Source organism: Anastrepha ludens, chromosome 2, assembly GCF_028408465.1.
Source record: "Anastrepha ludens isolate Willacy chromosome 2, idAnaLude1.1, whole genome shotgun sequence".
Taxonomy (NCBI): Eukaryota; Metazoa; Arthropoda; class Insecta; order Diptera; family Tephritidae; genus Anastrepha; species Anastrepha ludens.
In genome coordinates this window covers 22,876,778-22,885,454 of record NC_071498.1, presented here as the reverse complement: position 1 = coordinate 22,885,454, position 8,677 = coordinate 22,876,778, and the positions used below count along the sequence as shown (strand labels likewise).

The following is an 8,677-nucleotide window of genomic DNA, read 5'->3' as shown; positions in this document are numbered from 1 at the left end:
CTTGCTCAATATTAACCATAAGTGTCTGAATCGTTAACGGGGTTTTCGTATAATATCTATCATTCATGGAACCTCACAAAAAAAGTTTAACGACATCAAACCGTAGCTCCGATTGACATCCAATTGGCAAGTGATAAACGCCGAGAAAGCTTATAACACGATTACCGAACTTGACATGCAAAATATTGTGGCAGGGCACGCCATGCTGTTGAAATCAAAGATTGCCTAAGTATATCTCTACAATTTTCGTACCCAATTCATTCCCTTGTAGCGCTCACCGTTGACCGAAATGACGTTTCCAGTAGCATTTTCAAATAAAAATGAGCCAATGGTACCACTGCTCCAAAATAATAAAACAAATTGTGATTCTCTGAGGATTTATTGGCTTCTCGACGTTCACGTGTGGGTTTTCTGATCCCCAGATGCGGCAATTCTGCTAGTTAACAACCGCCGAGATGAAAATGCGCGCCAAGATTTCCGAAATGCGAAATGAAATGGACAATTTTATCGATTTCTTACAGAAACGGACTGCAGGACTTTCTACTATTTATGAAGATATGGCACGAATTTAGCCTTTTGTGAATAGTCCATATGTGCAGTCGCAAATAAAAACGTACCAAATTATTTACACTTTCTCAAATTTTGCTAATTTTTCCTGGCGAATCGAAAGCAGCTAATATACTTACTTGTAAACTAATGCAGTAATTAATTTATTTTATTTTTACTGTTGACCGTTGCCTCTAAAATATATACAGATAACCACTTTTAGTTTGGTTAAAATTTGTTATTATTTTATGTATAAACACTCGGGCTTCAATTACTCTGGCTAATAATTATTTTTGGCCCGTTATAGTAGGAATGTATATACTTGTATACATATACAATTAGTTACGCACGAATAAAACACAATTGATTGGTATTACAGAAAATAAATAAACATATTTTTATTAATATTATGCTGATGCATATGATGTAATTGACCTGGAGATGAAATCTTCTAATTCCGAAATATGTCTCTCAAGTACACCTGAAATAAAAAAATGTAATATTTAAAAAATCTTTTTAAACGCTTATTTTCAATAATATTTTACCTTTATCTGTGAGTATACTTCTATTTTTCGCTCTACCTTCCTCTGCTGACATGTCTTCCATCGACGTGTCGTCTTTGAATAATTCTTTTAATTTCGGAAGGAAAAGGAGCAAACAAATAACTCCAATAAATTTGACAATCTTTTTGAATATAAGCAACTTCAATATTATCTTTCCGAATGCAAAGAGATTTATTTTTTCTTCAGTTTTTCTAAGATCCAATGCTCTCTAGGGTGATATATGTTTACAGGTTTGTGAAATGTCGGCGGTCCATACACGGCATGTGGTGGCCCATATTCTGCCTGTGGTATTGGTACAATATTGGAGGGTGGAATATAATTATATCCAACATTGTTATCTGAAAGGTAGGAATTTTGCAAAGTAAAATAAAATACTTATTCGAAAAGTAGCATTAAAATAATTTACTTATAATTTGTCTGGGTTATATACAGTTAGAATTTTCAAAAAAAAATTTTTCTGAATGTACATATATTTAAGAATACACACAGACAATTTAATATAGTTCCGGTGAATATTTTCAATGTTACACGCAAATTTGAAAAGGCGTTTCAAAGTAAAGTAAAATTCTTTTCAAACTTTAAACGCGTTTTTCTCAAAATGGTGTTTTCAAAGTCGGTGACCAACATTACTCCAAAACGGCAAGCCGTTTAGTCTCAAATTTTAACACGAGCTTCTTAAATATATTTTTAATTATTAATCAAAGATTTTTTCTCACCGATAAATATTTTTTTTTATAAACAATTTAAGGCCGAAATTTAGATCAAAAATCGATTTTTTTTAGAAAGAGCCTTTTTCTCGAAAAAATTTAATTACTAGATTTAAAATTACTTTATCGAAATCTGTTTGGTTTTTTAATTTCAGAGGATCCAGTTCAGAGATATAGTGGCCACCGCAAAACGGGTTTTTTGAGAGAAACTCCAGGAGATCGGATGTTGCTTCTTTCCAAATAAATATTTTTACTAATACTAAGTCTTAAAATACAGCTAAAGATAACATAATATGTGTACAAAGTTTTAAATGAATAAATTTAAAAGTTTTCTCAAAAAAAATTCTGGAAAATTCGCTTTTTTCGGCTTTTTAACTGTATATAACCCCTTAATTATTCGTATCCATATATACACACAGCCCATAAAGTATGTGTACATCTGCAAATATTTTTAAATTGATTAAAAAACAATATAAATTTGCAGTTAAAACATACATTATTTATTTATTATTTCATTACATTCTTAAGTTACAAAAGCAAAAAAAAAAAATAATAAGATTCCTCACGTCATTGTTTACATTTCATTATGGCTCATATGGCAACCAGAAAGTCTGCGTACAGTTTGTTTCTTTTAATAATACCGTTACTTTATTAAATCTTTTTTTCGTTTTCGACTACTTTTCCTTATTTGTTATTATAATTGATGATAATAATATGCAAACAAGGAAACCAAAGGAAAATAAATTATCAGATGTATCAGAAACCAAAATAATTATAAAATGAAGAATAAAGACGGAAATAGTTTCCGAAATATTGGCAAAGCTATTATGAGATTTTGAATGGAATTTTGATTTTTTTATTGCGTTTCTCGTAAGAACATATGGGACGCATTACACGCTCGAAGGATCCCGGCGAAACTAATATCTATAGTACGCGCGCACTACAACAACTTTAAATGCAGGATTTTGTAATCTGTCGGAAAGCATTCTCACCAGTGCTGGCGTACGACAAAGCTGCCTGCTGTCTCATTTATTATTTTTAATTTTTAGGAATAAATAAGGCGAACGGCGCGTATGCACAGCTCCGAGTTATCTGGTCTTCGAGCATCCTCAGCGTACATACAAAATTACGGATCTTTAAGACAAATGAACTATCAGTACTCTTGTATGGATCGGAAAACTGGCTCACAAATAATTGGATCGAAAACAAAATTCAAAGCTGTGTGAACAGATGTTTACGCAGGATATTGAAGATCTGGTGGCCCAACACCATAAATAACGACGATCTATACGTGAGGTGCAAAATCCAGCCGGTAGCTCACATGATAAAACTGCGATAGTCGAGGTGGATTGGGCATGGCCGCCATGTTGTGGCCGCCTTTTTGGATTTTTAAATTTTTCATTTTGTATTTTAAAGTAAACTTTATTAGCTAAATTTTGAGACCTCGTACAATTCTTTCCGTTGAAATGAATTTTTTTGGCATAGGTTATTAGAATGAATTTAATGAATTTTGATTACATTTTTAGCCATATTAAATGAGCCATCTTGAATTTCGTTTTTGGCCACTCTGTATTGAAAAGTACGTAAAAAGAGCTAAATTTTAAGCCCTATTAGAACTCTCTAGGTCAAAAACATTTTTGGATGGATAGGGGTCTCCCGTTGAGAAAGAATGCCCCCTATATAAATAAGCCTTCAGAGTTTCGAAAACAAGTCATTTCTTCAGATGGAAGTAAATTTTGTATTTTTGGGATAAGAGGTCGACAAATTGTTTGGCGCCGTTGCCACGTCACCGAGTACTCGGCGGCCGAATTCCGCCTACTCATTTCACACGAATTCCCACACTCGTCCAATCAGTCGTGGTTCAGATGGCAGCAAAGCGTCATGAATGTGTAAGTAGATTAGTTAATTTTTTTTTCGTATATAACTAATACAAACTAAATTTTGTTAAACACATCCTAAGGGACGTCATCCCATAAGCTGATTCTGTCTAATTCGCTCAGAGCGAATAAGGGTCGTGCAGAATTCGGATGAATATCCCAAGTGACGTAGCAACCGAAGTTTCGCCCACAATTTTCTTTTTCGTGAACATGATTTCAAACTGATTACTACTGTCAACTGTCAAAAACTACACACAAATCTTTGGATTCTTTAACAGATTGAAGTACGATATTATATATGCTTAGATGTATGAAAGAATATAGGGATTTTGGAAAAAGTGACATGATATATGAAGAAAGTCTTCACATAAAAAACTTGCCTATATTTGTTTGAAGTATATGTTATAACAGAAAATTAGCGGATCAGAAACAATTGCTAATATCGCTGATCATAATACAAAGACTGACCACAAAACGCCTTCCGCATAAATAGGATTTCACCCTCTGGAGAAAACAGAGTGCAATCGAAGCGAAGATAATTTATTTCAGTTTTTATTATACTCTTTCGAAAGCTTTGGAAAAATCCCTGCAGTCAATTTGCTGCCCTGCTGAGAAGACTCTAATACGATATTCACCAAAAACGGCGAGATTAGGCACTGTGCTGATTGCACGAAATTATGCTTTTAGTGGAAAAGAACATCTTTTCTTTGACAATGGTTTCCAAAAGATTAGAAATTGTCGAAATTGGTAAGTAATTACTTACTTCATATTTATTGCCGCTTTTAAAAATTTGGGATGTATTTGTTAGCTTCCAGCGATCGATGAAAGTTCCTGAAGATAGTGACATATTCAAGATTAAGAGATTAAGAGAAATAACTGCCGGGCATTTCTTTAGAAAAATTACAGAAAGCCCATCGATATTAATCTATGAGGTTTTAAGCTTACGATTCCATTTTCGACATCGTCATCTGAACAACTTAGGTGCCCAAAGTTCAGAGTTTGAATTCAGATTGATTTGAACACCCATCTAAAAAGCGATAAGGATTTGAATCACTATAATTCTGAACAAAATCAGCTCATAAAATTTAATCCAATTAGTTCTGGACAATCATTTAATTTATTTTTCATGAAGTGAATAAACTTCGATCGAAGTAAAAATCAATGCAGTTTATATAGTATCTAGACATTAACTGCTTCTCAAATGGGCAATTATGTATTAGATAAACCTCACAATCTCTAAATCAGCACATTCCACAGAGCAGGAGAACCAGGTCTTCTTATATTTTGCATCTTTGTAACACTACGTGTGATGAGCTGTAGTTCGATATATTACTCGGATAGTTTGGTATTTTTTAGCATAAACTATATAACGTTTTCACATACGAGCTTTATTTGTTCCTTTTTCAGTTAGTTGAAAAATTCATCTCGCTCAAGAGATGGAATTAACTCATGAAGATTTTCGTGCCATGATTATTACGATAGTTGATTATCGAGTCAGGAGTGCACTTATCAAGCACCACACTTAGCCACTGAGAAACGCCAACGTGGCCGTCCATCCTTGCAGGATGACTTTTGTGAGGGCCATCCAAAAACTCCAAAGATTAACCATCCTTCACCTAAGCTATGTGAGCTCTCACGTATCGGCTTACATACGAGAGTTTTTTGAGCACTCAAAACATCGAATTAATGGGCCTTACAACCTGGATTTTGTTCACGAACTTTCAAACTAAAAAGGCAGGCTAACGTTTTTCCAACGCCTGAATAAACTATTGAAGCCATTAAAAAGCTCGTAAAAGTGCTTTGCAAATTGGTTCCATGCAATGGAAAAGTAATATATATTGACTTCCAATGAGAATATTTTGAAAACAATAAAGTCATTTCCATTATTATTTTACTGTGTTCTCATTATTTGGCGCAAAATATAAAAGGCGACCCTCGTATATCCATGAATTCGGAAATTGTGTAATATTTTGGTTCCTTCTTATGAATGAAACGAAATTCTCACACTTAAAATATCAGTCGCTCATATTCATAACTCAGTTAACTGTACATAAATTCCGTAATCCACTGAGGGTGTCACAACATACTCGTTTATTACCATCGATTCATCTAATTATGCAACCACTATTTTTTGCACCAGTTTCACGTGAAAATAAGTCACTGACAGTTTTTATTATACACATTTAAGTAGAGTACACTGGTATACGCGCAAAATGTGGCGTTTCCATGCTTAATACTAATAAAATTTGCACTTCAACGTTCTCTGAAATAAGAGTCACTTCGAATTGAACGATTGCATCAATGAATTTTTTTGAGAAAAATAAATAAATATACGCACCAAAGGTAGACTTGCGAGAATTTTCAAAAGCATTTAAATAAGTATCTTGCGAATATTCCGCGGAGCATTTTCGTGTCGAAAAGTATATAAAACACGCAACACTAAAAAAGTATCCTATGCTCGTATGCATATTTTTTAAAAGAATATGCCTACTGAATGCGAATTAAGCAATAACTTTTGAAGAAACCTTTGACAAAGCTTTCGACGTAGAAGTTATTCACACCTATTGCCTTATAACAAAAGAGAAATCAAACTGCAATGAAGATATAAAATCAAATCACGTAATGACAACACTTTAACGGAATCTATGATTTGCCGTGCATTTTAATTATAGTAAATACAATTATACGAGTACTAAACGCACTGCCACAAAATACCTTAAAATATATGTGTGTGTGTACGCATGTATGTGTTTGAATAAACTAAATACTTTTAGAAAAAGTGAATAGGGTCTGAATTTCAAAATGCAAGAAAGCACAAAAAATAATTATATTAAAACTGAAAGCAAACAAATAAAGCGTAATTTATGCATTAATGCCACAAAAAAATCCATAATGGTTTATATATTTGTACATATGTTTATACTTCTGAAAACAAAGCTTGAAATCAGTAATTGATGTTTAATGCTTCGATTCGGCCCGTACTGAGAATGTATAAAATATAAAATCAGGTGTAGAGATGTTTCTAGAAATCGTGTTTATAGTCCAATTTAAGTAGATATTTGAGTTGTGTACCTAGAAAATAATTATGCAATTCTCAAGGCGTCACAAGTGTCGTATTGCTTGATGTCGTAATGTTGTTAACAGTTAAATAAATGTTTATAGCACTTGAAACTATTTACAACCAACTATTTTTCAACATTGTGAAAATTCATAAAATGACTAGCGAATCCCCTAAATATATTTTAGCCGTTTCATGTGTACGAAAGCGGGTAAGAACAACTCAATACTCTCAAAGGAATATAGGTCCATGCGCACATCAGAGAAAATAAGATATCAGACTTTATGTCTAAGGCACAACATGCATATACTAAAGACAGATCCACAGAGACTGTGTTACACTCACTAGGGTTAGTTATATAGAAAGTTCTAGAGTACAAGGAATACGCTTTAGGAGTATTCCTATACATTAATGGAGCATACAACAATGTGTCGAGGAAAGTCATTTTAAGGTGCTGAAATACAAGAAAAACAGAACCCGCTGTTTATTCATGGGTAAAGAACCTGTTAGGTTGTAGAATAATAAGGACGGAATGGAACGAGGCTAAACTCACTAAAGTAGCATGCGAAGGTAAGCCACAAGGTGGTGTTCTATCGCCACTTCTCTGGCTACTCGCAGTTAATGAGTTACTAAAGAAATTTGAAGGTACGGCATCGAAACTAGTAGCATATGCAGATTACATAGCCATAGTAGTGACAGGCAAATACCTAAACACCGTGAGTGGCATAATGAATAATAAACTCGCAGCAGTGCACGAATGGGCAACACAGGCAGGCCTAGGGATAAATGCTGATAAAACGGATATGATACTTTTCACTATAAGGTACAAGATCCCCTATTGGCAACCCCCGAAGCTAAACGACGAGGAACTAACTCATAAAAACCACACAAAGTACCTTGGAGTAATTTTGGATAGTAAACTATCATGGAATTACAATATATTATTATTATTATTATTATTAAATTTATACTTTACAAATTAATTTGTAAAATATATTTTGGAGGCTCGGTTACTGGACCATTTTGCCTCGCAAGCGTGTTCAAATTTCATGCAGCAGATTGTGTTTTTTGAAGGCGTCGTTTAGTATCTTAATTGTAACTTCCTTGCTGCAGTCTAGAGTTGTTGTTAGATTGTTGCTGTAGCTCGAGATGGGGCAGTCCTTTAGAATGTGTTCTATGCTAAGGAGTGTATTACACCGCCTGCATTCTCGTGGGGTTACGCGGCTGTAGTAGCGTTCAGATATAAATTTCGTTACACCTACTCTTGTTCTGGCTATTGTGATGCACTTTTCGCGTGAGAGATCTTTGTGGTAATTTGGTCGTTCGCATTTGAGGTTGTGGGCCCTTAAGAAACAGGTTGACGATTCCCACAAGCTATCTCTTAGTGTTCTGAGATAGAATTTATGGAAGTTTGTCATTACTGTGGTTAAGCAAGGAGTCTCCGCTACGAGTGGGACGTTAAACGTTTGTTTCGCAGATTTATCCGCTAGCTCGTTGCCTGTTATTCCCATATGACCTGGTATCCATATTAGTTTAATTTCGTTCTGTGTATTTGTTCTTCCCATTACATATCGGTGCGCTTCACTGTTTCTATTTATTAGCGATTTTAGCACACTCAAGCTGTCCGAGAATATGACAGTCCGTTTGTTGTTTTTGGCACCGTGGTGAACGGCGAAACTAATTGCTGCTAGTTCGGCATTGAAAATACCAGCATTTGGTGGAAGAAGAGCTTGATGGATTGTTTGGAAGGTTCCGTCCTTCCGTTGTTCTACAACAGCATAAGATGGTGATTCTTCGAGTAAAGAGCCATCAGTATAATAAAAAATATCAGCTTTACAGTTTGCTTTATATGTTAAGAATATCTTGTTGTAAGCTTCTTGTGAGGTGTTATTTTTGTGGAAAGTGTTTAGTGAAATATCTATTGAA

At 34.3% G+C, this 8,677-nt stretch overlaps 1 pseudogene; it reads right to left on the bottom strand.

The window, feature by feature from the left end:
- Positions 1–754: 754 nt before the first annotated feature.
- Positions 755–6,199, bottom strand: LOC128856808 (uncharacterized; annotated as a pseudogene).
- Positions 6,200–8,677: the final 2,478 nt, after the last annotated feature.